An 11,533-nucleotide genomic window follows, 5' to 3' on the forward strand; every position below is an offset into this window, starting at 1 on the left:
GTAAAACTTGATAAGATGAGAGAGTTCGAATGCAAACACGACACTCCGGTTGAATGGATAAGCAAAAGGAAAGAACATAATCTTGACAAACAAGATGATGGGTTGAAAAGAGCAACAACACAATGCTTCCGGAACGAAAGAATAGAAGATAGATAATTTAAATAGGAGAATTGTGAAGAAAATGCCAACTTCTGCCAAAAAGAGCTTGAGAAGGCATCCTTAGGAGAAGGGTCAAACGGAGTTGTTGGAACACCAACAACGAAAAGAGTAAACTTGATATGGTCTTATGGGATACATCTCAAATTATGAGGTGACAACCTGCCACTCACTGGAAGAAGAATTGGATTGATATGAACGAGGAGACGAGAAACTTATACGCTGGAAGGGTAAATGAAGAACTTCTGTCATTTATGAGCACCATAAATAGCAACAATCCTTAGGGAAGGCTTTAGGTGAACTATAACCCAAGATAACTCCAACGAAGAGATTGATGGATTTAAAATACCTCATCCTTAACAACATGTGAATCATGAAACATGAACTGAATTTATCAAAAATGACATAATACCACCTCAAAAGATAAAAAGAGAAACAATTGCACTCCAGATTGCAAGATGAAGAAAAACTTGAGCTCCTTTGAAAAGAAAATCGATGATCACTTCGAGAATAATTTTTTTCTTTGATGAACCATCATGTATAGCCTCCATGAAGAAACTCCGGTAACAAAAGAATAAAAAGAAGGAGAAATTGAAAACACAAGGTGAATCCTTGCAATGATTTAGATGGATCTTCGTGATGATATAATGCGGAAAACATGGAACTCCGGAAAAGAAAAGATAAGCATCTCGAACTGAGAATGTGATACGATGAACCACTCCAGAAAAGAAATTGAATAAACTTGATGAAACCAGAATAAGAATTACATTATGCTTTATCCTTCACCAATTAACTTGATGACAATCGATGGATTTGGCATACTACTTATTCTTGTAGAAAGAGTTAAGATGGATATAGAGTCGACTTGGAAAAGGTCTTCAACGAAACACCGGTAGGATTGAAACAACGAATGAATTGATGAGGAAGAGAAGTCTTGAACGAACCACCGTAAGAATTAAAAATGAACAAAGAAAAGATAAGGAAGACACCGGGAAGAATTAGCAAATGAATGAAGATGCTTGAGAGAATTTAGACCCATGAGAACGAAGCGATCACGAGCTGATAAGAGAATACTTGAATGATGCACCAGTAAGATTTGGAGTATGAGAGCTGAAAGCTGGAATGAATAAATCTGAATAGATGGACTCCAAATAGGTGCAGGGAATTCTCAAAATCAAAACAATTATGAAAATATGGCCTTGAGCTAGACCCACGAATCTTGAAGAGAATGGAGCAAGATATGGAGGAAAATTCTTCTTCGGCTTGGAATGCAGCGAATGACGATGAGAAACACTACCAAGAATTATTTAGACACTCCGGAATGAAGAATGGAAAGGTTGAGCCAACAATGAAAAGAATTCGACAGATCTTAGAGAAAAAACATGAGACTGATGATAATTCATTCTTACGTCAAACTTGGAAAAGAATTTGAGAATAACTCCGAGAAAAATAAGAAGAGTCAGGTAAGATCCTAGGGAAGACCTGTGGGTTAGGGCCCAGTCAAAAGAAACACCGTTGAAATGATTTAAAAGAGAGGTTGCACTGGTTGAATTAAAAGACTTGAATGAGATAACAGACTCGAGATATCTTGAACACTCCGAAACAATTGAATAGCGAGAAATGGAAGCTTATGAGGTGCACCGACATAAGAAGGTATTGAAACGAGGAAAAAGGTATGACCAACAAAACTTGACTTGAATCCACCGGAGAAGAAAAGAACGATGAACGATGAACTAGAAGCTCCAATAGGATCTTCATGAGAATCACCGGCAAGAGAACATTGACGGAAAATGAATGGGGAGGCTTCTCATCAAAAAGATGATACTAGATTAAGTAATCTGAATCCTTGAAGAAAAAGGGTGGGAGGGTGGGAAAAAACAAAGGCAACTTGGGACGAATGAAATGAACACCGTTGAGAGGACTTGAGTTGATCTTGCGAATGTTGACAAAGATTGGATCCACTTGAAGAGAAGCACACCGGTTGAAAAGAAATTGAGATGACAAACTCGATGATCAAGAAGGATTAGTATTCGCATAGGAGTATGAAAACACCGTTAGGAAAAGGTATGGAATCAAAATTTGACTTCGAAGCAACTCGAATACCACAACTCAAAACAAAACAAAGGATTGGCTTGCAGAATAAACCGGAACAAACATATGATAGAGATTTCGTCCGAAGTTTTCGTGGTGGGGCCTACACGGGCTCGATTGTACAGCACCATCATGTACAAGGCAGTGCACATGACATACGAAGCGTCCCCGGGTCGGCATAGCCAAGGACTCTTTAAGACACAACGAGACCACTATAAAACCAACCGTGAATAGGCGGACCACTAGACGTCGAACCCCAATTTCATATCATACATCTGTCGGAAAGATATCCTAAGAGCTACTTGAATTCCCACTTATAAACTCCCGAAATTTTCCGGTTATGCAATCAGGTGTTGGGGATACAGGGGAAGCATAATATCTCACCCAAACTAACAAATCCTACATCCAGCTGTATCCATCCTTCAACACATAACCAAGAAACCTTCGGAAATCATCTACCTCAACCTTCGAAAAGCATCTGTTATACGAGTTATGGCAATACTCCCGCCCCAGTACTGGGTGGCGTTGAGGTTATCTCACCAACAACTGCATAAAAGAGATTTTCGATGTCAACGAACTAAACTCAGGTATTCCAAAACTGCAACGATAAAATTATGACGACAACACCTCGGAGCTCAACTCCCCGGGACACTTCCACAAAACCCCTGACAGGAGGCACCAATACAATGTTCTCGTCACAAAACCATCGGAACGATTCCAAGATACCCGCGTGATCCTAAAAAAAATTAGTGAAATTTGAGAAGAGAAGAGTCAAAACTCTATGTCAGGATGCCTTACCAGAGTGATGAGGAGACTGGGGAGTAAAAAGAATTCCTAAACTCTCTGATATATAATTCCTAAATGACTCAAAACATTTTTTTTCTAGACACAACTCGGCCGCTAAAAACGATCAATCAGTGGGGGCTCCTAAGGTCGGGGAAGGCTCTGATTACCAACTTGTAACGCCCTCGATGCGGCTATATCTCCCACGTGTCGAAGCACGACTTAGAGGCATAACTACATTGAAAGCAATGTCGCAAGTGAGGTAATCTTCACACAACCCATGTAGTACAATAGGGGAAAAAGATACATAGTTGGCTTACAATCGCCACTTCACACAATTACATGAATAAAGCATTACATCATCTAAATAAAATCAAGGTCCGACTACGGAACCAAAATAAAAGAAGACTACCCCAAATGCTACACAGATCCCCGATCGTCACGACTGGGCTCCACTACTGATCAACTAGAACGAAACAACACAAAGGACAAGATCTTCATCGAGCTCCTCCTTGAGCTTGGTTGCGTCATCTGCACGGACTCATCGGCACCTGCAAGCTGGTTTTGGAAGTATCTGTGAGTCACGGGGACTCAGCAATCTCACACCCTCGCGATCAAGACTATTTAAGCTTATGGGTAAGGTAAAAGGTATGAGTTGGAGCTGCAGCAAGCGACTAGCATTTATGGTGGCTAACATACGCAAATGAGAGCGAGAAGAGAAGGCAAAGCACGAACGAGAAACTATGATCAAGAAGTGATCCTAGAACAACCTACGCCAAGCATTACTCCAACACCGTGTTCACTTCCCGGACCCCGCCGGAAAGAGACCATCACGGTTACACACGCGGTTGATGTATTTTAATTAAGATCAACTTCAGGTTTTCTACAACCGGACATTAACAAATTCCCATCTGCCCATAACCGCGGGCACGGCTTTCGAAAGTTCATAACCCTGCAGGGGTGTCCCAACTTAGCCCATCACAAGCTCTCACGGTCAACGAAGGATATTCCTTCTAGCGGGAAGACCCGATCAAACTCGGAATCCCAGTTACAAGACATTTCGACAATGGTAAAACAAGACCAGCAAAGCCACCCAGATGTGCCGACAAATCCCGATAGGAGCTGCACATATCTCGTTCTCAGGGCACACCGGATGAGCCAGACGTCGGGTGGGCCAGCCCGGAGTTGCCCCTGGTAGCTCCGGACATCGCTCAGTTTGGACCAACACTCAGAGGAGCACTAGCCCGGGGGTTTAATAAAGATGACCCTTGGGCAGGCCTACCCAAGGGAAAGAAAAAGGCTAACAACGCTATAAGAGGGGCTGAGCAAAGCGGTAACATAGCCAAACAACGGTTTGCTAGGACAAGGTGGGTTAGAGGCTTGGTTCGACAATATAGGAGGCATGATAAGCAATTGGTAGGTATCGCAGCATAGGCATAGCAAAAGAGCGAGCATCTAGCAAGCAAAGATAGAAGTGATTTCGAGGGTATGATCATCTTGCCTGAGATCCCGCAAGGAAGAAGAACGAGTCCATGAAGAAGACAAACGGACGTAGCCGAACGGGTCCTCACACACACGACGTTATCGGAACCAACCCGAAGAAGCAACACCGGAAAGAAGCAAACAACATAGTAAACAACCAACACATCAACATGGCATGATGCACTATCGAGTATGATGCATGTCCGGTTTAATGAAGCATGGCATGGCAAAGTGCACAAACAATCCTACAAATTAAGTGGAGCTCAATATGCAACGAGTTGCATGTTGACGGAGCACCACATCAATTATTTAGTTCGATCTCGTTTATGTACCCAACAGTATTAAATGTTGTTAAACATGGCAAGAGGGTGAAGCAAAGTAAAACTACCTATCTAGTCAAGTTTAAATGAGGCCGGAAGCAACGAACAACAATTCCGGTAAATCCTCATGTGCATATATTAGGTTTGGTACTGTTCTGCCCTAAACACAATTTTAGAGTTATTAAACATGCAAAGCAATGTCACCATGATAAACTAGGCAAAATTCTACCCCATTTACATATAAAGTTTGTTAAAAACGGAGCTACGGTTATTTAGTTATGAAATAAATCATTTTAGCATGTCATAGGGGAAAATTTAAACAAACATCATTTTAAACATTTTAAACATGGGTGAAAATGACATATTATGAAACTAGATGAAAATCTAAGCAAGTTTCATATATTAAGTTTTTACATCTGATGCATGGTTGGTGAGTTATTAAATGCATGAAGAATAGGGACTTTTCTGTAAAACAGGCAAACTCTGGATAAATAGACAAATTCATAGATCCTGAAAAAAAAACATCAACAGGCTGAATCTTGCTTGGACTGGGCTGCTCACATTGGGCCTCCTGGGCCGGCTTGCGGAAAGTGGCCCAGTCGCAGGGCGCTGCTGGACCGGGCTGAAACCGGACCATGCGCGTGCGAGGGAGGCAGCCCAGCAGGCACGCTCGTCCTCCTCTGCTCGAAGCAGAGACGGTTCAGGCAGTGGCAGTTGCCGGTGATGAGAACGGCGACACGGTGGGAAGAGGCTCCGGCGATGTCAGGGACTGGCGGAGACGGGCGGATCTGGACGGCAGCTTGCCGGATCCGGCGAATCCGGGCGACGACGGAAGCTGGGTGGTAGCGAGAAGCTCCGGGCGGCGATGCTGTTCGTGGTCAGAAAGAGAGAGCTGTAAGAGAAGGAGGAAGGGAAAACGGAGGATAGGAGGAGAGGGGCAGCCGGGGACGCGACCTGGGCGACGTTTCGCAGCAAGGGTCGCCGGCGGTGAGGTGGGCTACGGTGGCCGGCGGGTCTTGCGTGCTTGGGCCGAAGCGACCGAGAGGAGGGAGCTTGAGCTCGTCCGCTCATGCACGGACACGAGGAGAAGGAGGCTGCGGCGCCAGGCTTGGGGCGGTACTGCTGCAGGGAGGAGTCTAGCGTGACGAGTCGCCGGCGCGACGAGGTGGAGTTGAGGTCGAGGCAGGAGCTCCGGCTCGGGAAGGATGGGGGTGTAAGTGGAGATTGAGGGGAGTTTCTGATTGGGGATTTTGGATCGAGGGGGAGATCCCGAGGGGAAAACGAGAGAGTGGCGGTGGCAAGGAGGAAAAGATGGGACATCTCTCCTAGTTTTTAGGGTTGTGCATTATATATACAGTAGGTGGGTTTTTGGATAGGGGTATTCGGACCCTCCAATCGAAATCGAGTGGATGCGAATAAATGGGTTAGGGAGCCCAATTAAGAAAACAAAGATATTTTGTAGACGTTTGGGGATGATCCGGACACAACGGTGACGACTGTCCGGGTCGGGTTCGGGACAACTTTTCAAGCGCGCGCGCGAGGAGGACCGCGGGCTGACGAGAGAGGTTAGGTTGGAAATGGCGGTAGTTAGTGGGCTGTGTAGATGGTCTCGAGTTGAGAGAAGAGAAGAGAGGGAGGCCCGGCGACTGTTTCCGGAGACCGAAAACGTCCGACGAAAAGACCGACTATAGTGCCGCTATAGTTTAATGGTTGGTCTATCAAACGAACTCCGAATGTGATGAAACTTGATAGGCGGTCTATCTACACTATAATAAGACCACACGCCAACTTTCATTCCATCCCGAGAACATTTTCCGGCCACTTATAAAATACTATTTCGGACATGCCGCGGGCCCGTGCAAGTGTGTCTAGACTCGGAACTGACAAAAAAGAGAACTAGGGAAACCCGGACGGATGCAAGTTTTGAAAACATGATGATGCAATGCATATGATGCAATGACAAGATGCAACACGCAAGCGAATGACATGGCAACGACGGCGAATAAATGGAAGACACCTGGCACATCGGTCTCGGGGTGTTACAACAGGTTACAGATATCAACATAAATAGAGTGGGCATCAACCCACATCAAACATGTCAAGTCCTTGACTTGACCCAAGTAGTTCTTCCCACTTATCCAAACACACACACTGGTTTGTAATCATGTGGACGTAGTTTAAGCAGCACCGCCCAACTGTCCTTGACCATCGACACGACTATTCGAATAGTTTTACACTCTGCAGAGGTTGCACACTTTACCCACAAGATCCGGGGAAATTCCGTGTCATCCACGACCCGCGGTACCTCGAGTACCCGGGGTAAGCACTATCTTTCCCTAGACGACACTAACAAGGAGTCCACTCGTTGTTCCGTATCCTCACGATGTACATCGTACGAGATTCACTCGAGATCGTAACACCCGAGAAGGGACGCAACGGCGTATCCGGTGCCCTATAAAAACAGTCATGGCCGCCCTACCTGGCACGACCCCGTCCCGAGAGAAAGCACCAACTCTCCCCCGTCACTAGTAATGCGGGCTCCAAGCTAGTATCAGTCTAGGTAATCAATAATGCCCTTTCCCATATAAGGGTAGAGTGGTTGCGCATGTAAGGTTGGGACAGTCAACAAATCTTAAATCTAATCCGTTTTCGAAAACAACACACACACTTGCCTCGGTACACCACTTCGTCATCAAGTGGTTATCCATCTCATTGTCTCCCTCGGGCATAAGTGACACCCGACGGGGTTTTCGAAAAGTCTTTTGAAAGTACTTTGTCTCCATCACCATGCATATTCCCGTCCCTTTACCGTAGCACTACTTAGCATCCTATCTACTCCCACCGGCATAACCCTCATAAGAAGGAAGGGTCATGCTCAATGCAAGTATCAACAAGGGGAAAATGAAGGCAACCTACCAAAGTGGCTACCATCCTATCATGATTCGTTGCAACAATAATAAAGTGCTATATGAAGTGCATAAAAAGGGTTTCATAGACATGGTCAAAGGGCTGCTTGCCTGGCTCAGCAAAGTCTTCTGGGTCTTCAAAGTCTTCTGGTCCAACTCCTTCGTCAGCAACGCAATCTATCATCGCAAAATAATAACGAGAAAATAAGGCAATAATAAAACAAAAAAATCAAAGTGCTCAGAAAAATGTAACTCATTTTTGTAAAATACTAGGTGAAAAACTAAGAAGGGGAAAATTCCTAGTTTTGGATTTGGAGTAGCAGAATAGGAGAAATGGATTTACAAAGGCATATTTAAATGCTTAAAATCACATTTAAATATTTACAGTGAAGAAAAGGTTGTTGGATTTGAATGAAAGTTGCACCATTAAATAGGTTGCAATATTTTGGGAATTTAGGAATTGGAATTAATTTATTTGGACATATATTTTATCCTGTGGAATTTTTGGAAAAGTGACAGAAAAAGAAAAAAGAAAAGGGCCCTGTGCCTGCTGGGCCAGAAGAGCTGCAGGGCAGCAGGCCTAGCCAGAGAGGCGGCCCAGCGCACTGGTGCACGCGCGCGCGCCAGGTTCAAACCTGACGGGCGGGGCCCAGGCATCAGGGCGTGAGGCTGACGGACGGGCCCCACGGCCGTCGTCGTCAACCCTGGGTCAGAGAGGGCGGCGAGCTCACCGGCGACGATGTAGGCCACGGTGAGGTCGGGCGAGGGTACGGCTGGACTCAGCGTCGAGTCGCCGTTCGGGTGGAGGTGGTGGACGTCACCGGAGTTACCTGGCTCGCCGGTGACGAGGTCTCACGGCGGAGAGGCTTCGGGCGTCGACGGCTCCGGCCGTTTCCGGCTGCAAAAGAGGCGGGGAAGAAGGGGGAAATGGTCAGGGGTGCTCGGGGGTTCCAGATCGAGGCAGAGGAGGAGCAGGGGAGGCCTGTACCGTGGGATCGACGGCGACCCAAGGCGGCGGAGCTCGAGCTCAAGCTCGGGTTCGTTTGGAGAGGGGTGAGTGGTGTAGGGGGGTGTTTAGGGGAGTGAGAGAGCGAGTGGTGAGGAGAGGGGGGCTCGGGGAGGCCTTTAAGTAGGCGAGCCACGGCTCACCATAGACCCGTGTGCCGGCGAGGTTGTTGCCGTTGCTGTGGGTCACGGGGACGCGTGTGGACATGTCTGGGGTGTTCCTGGACGTCGGCTACGTCGGGAGAGATAGAGAGAGGGAGTGGGGAAAGGTCAGGGGCACGCACGTGTGAGCCGCACCATTGGCGCGCTCGGGCGGCCTCTGTTTGCTAGTGCGGAGGCTCGGGGAGGAGGAGAGAGGAGGGGGCCGACCGCGTAGCGTGTTGCGGACTCCGAGGCGCATCGGCAGGCGCGCGGGGGAGGCCCGAGGTGGTCGGAGGCGTCGGCAGAGGGCGGCTACAGTACGGGAGCACACTGTAGCGCGCTCCAGAGTGCCCAAATGGTCGGCATGGCATTTTCTATGCCTTGTGGGCGCGGCCAACCGTGTCCAGTAGCTGAAGGGTGGAGTAAAGAAGTAGGGAGAGGCATTGGATGCTCTAGATGGCCAGTAGGAGAGGAGAGAGGGTGAGGGAGAGAGAGAAAGTGGTTGTCCAGAGAGGGAGAGAGAGGTTTTTATCCCCCCCGCCAATAATTGAGTTTGGGCTAAGAAAACTTACTAGAGATAGAATATGACTAGGAGGGGCTGTGGTAAAAAGTTGAGCTCAAGGAGATTAGTGGAAGGGGTCAAAATGGTGTTTTTGGAAAAATGGCAGAAGGTGTTTGTTGTTGGTTTGGGAAATAAAATGAACTCCAATTGCCATGATACTTAACAGGATGGAATGACACTTAAAATAGGGTGTGCCACCAAATTTGAGCTCATTTGGGAAAAGTTGCCAGTGTAACTTTGGTAAACCCTAGAAATCAACAGAAATGGGTTTTCCAAGATCTAGTCATGCAAAACCATTCTCCTTGATGCACCACATGGTGTAGTGTCATCATTTGGGGATTTGAACATGTCCACAAAAATTTAGATTAAAAGGACACACTTGGCAATGTAGAGTTGTTCAAATTTGGTTCTGGACAGAAAGGGTTTTGGGGCACTTTTGTGAACCAAACTTGTTTTGATTGATATGAACCTTTTCAAGATCATCACATTATGCATATGTGACTTGCTAGAATTTTCCTGGATTTTTATGAAAATATTTCCTGTAGAAATATTTCAAAAGCTTGAAGTATCCAGAAAGGGTTTTTGAGGGATTTGACCAATATTTTTGATCATAACCATGTGTTGAAACTCATATATATATGGAAAATATATGCCCACTGAGTTTCCCTGATTTTCTCAAATATTTTTAGAACAATAAAATAATTTTTCCCTATTAAAGACCATTTCTGGCCTTAAGAAAAAGCCTTTAAATAAAATAGGAAAATAACTTTTAAAATTATATTTTTGTGGTTTCTGGGTATCCTATATCTAATAGGAGTCAAACATATTTTTGGAACGATTTTTACTGCCCTTAATTAAGTACTTGCAGTGCAAATCTCAATTCAAGGGTTTTTGGAAAACTAATTTTTAGAATATACTTTTTGGCCAAATTATTTTTGTAAGAAAATACTATATTGTACTATACACATGGCATGATCATTGGGCAGAAGTTTGGGGCAAGGAGATGAAGTACAGAAGGTGGAGTAGTTGACCTTAAAGAGCACTTGAAAAATCACAGAGAGAAAACCAACTCCAAAATAAAAGCCAAAATAATGCAAAAGTTTTTGTTGGCCCAACTTTTCTTGCTTTATTAATGCAAATGACATGTTACAAAATGTAGGGTGTGACAGACCTACCCCCCTTACAAGAATCTCGTCCCCGAGATTCCTAAACTAGGCTTTAAAGAGATATGGAAACTCGGATCTAAGGTAGTCTTCACGTTCCCAGGTTGCTTCTGCTTCAGTGTGGTTGCTCCACTGGACCTTGAAGTACTTGATAGTGCGGCTTCTAGTGTGTCGCTCAGCCTCATCCATAATGCAGATCGGTCTCTCGCGGTAGGTCAAATTGGGCTGAAGGTCAATGGCTTGGTGATCGACGTCCTTGTAAAGATCAGGTTTGTCTGGAACTTGGAGACACTTCTGGAGTTGTGACACGTGGAATACATTGTGCACATCGGATAGTTCAGGTGGCAGTTCCAACTGGTAAGCCACTTCTCCACGTCGTGCGGTGATCTCGAAGGGGCTGATAAATCTTGGTTCGAGTTTTCCCTTAACGTGGAAACGCTTGGTTCCCTTAAGAGGAGTTACTCGCAGGTATACATGGTCTCCGACTTGGAAGTCTACTTGTCGGCGACGAGTGTCATCATAGCTCTTCTGCTTGGACTTAGCGGTCTTCAGTTGTTCTCTGACTAGCTGAACTTGCTCTTCTGCTTCACGAAGGATTTCAGTCCCAAATACTAGTCCTTATCCGGTTTCTGACCAATTGAGGGGTGTGCGGCACTTCCGACCGTACAATACCTCAAATGGTGCCATCTGGAGGCTTGACTGATAACTGTTGTTGTAGGAGAACTCGGCAAAAGGGAGGCAATCTTCCCACCTAGCTCCATATGCTAAGACACAGGCTCGGAGCATGTCTTCGAGTATCTGATTCACTCGTTCTGTCTGACCTCCGGTCTGTGGGTGGAAAGCAGTGCTGAAGGACAACTTGGTCCCTATGGCCTCTTGGAACTTCTTCCAGAATCTTGAGGTAAACTGGGTTCCTCGATCTGA

This window comes from Triticum urartu, chromosome 4A, assembly GCF_056163025.1.
Source record: "Triticum urartu cultivar PI428250 chromosome 4A, HENAU_Tu73, whole genome shotgun sequence".
Taxonomy (NCBI): Eukaryota; Viridiplantae; Streptophyta; class Magnoliopsida; order Poales; family Poaceae; genus Triticum; species Triticum urartu.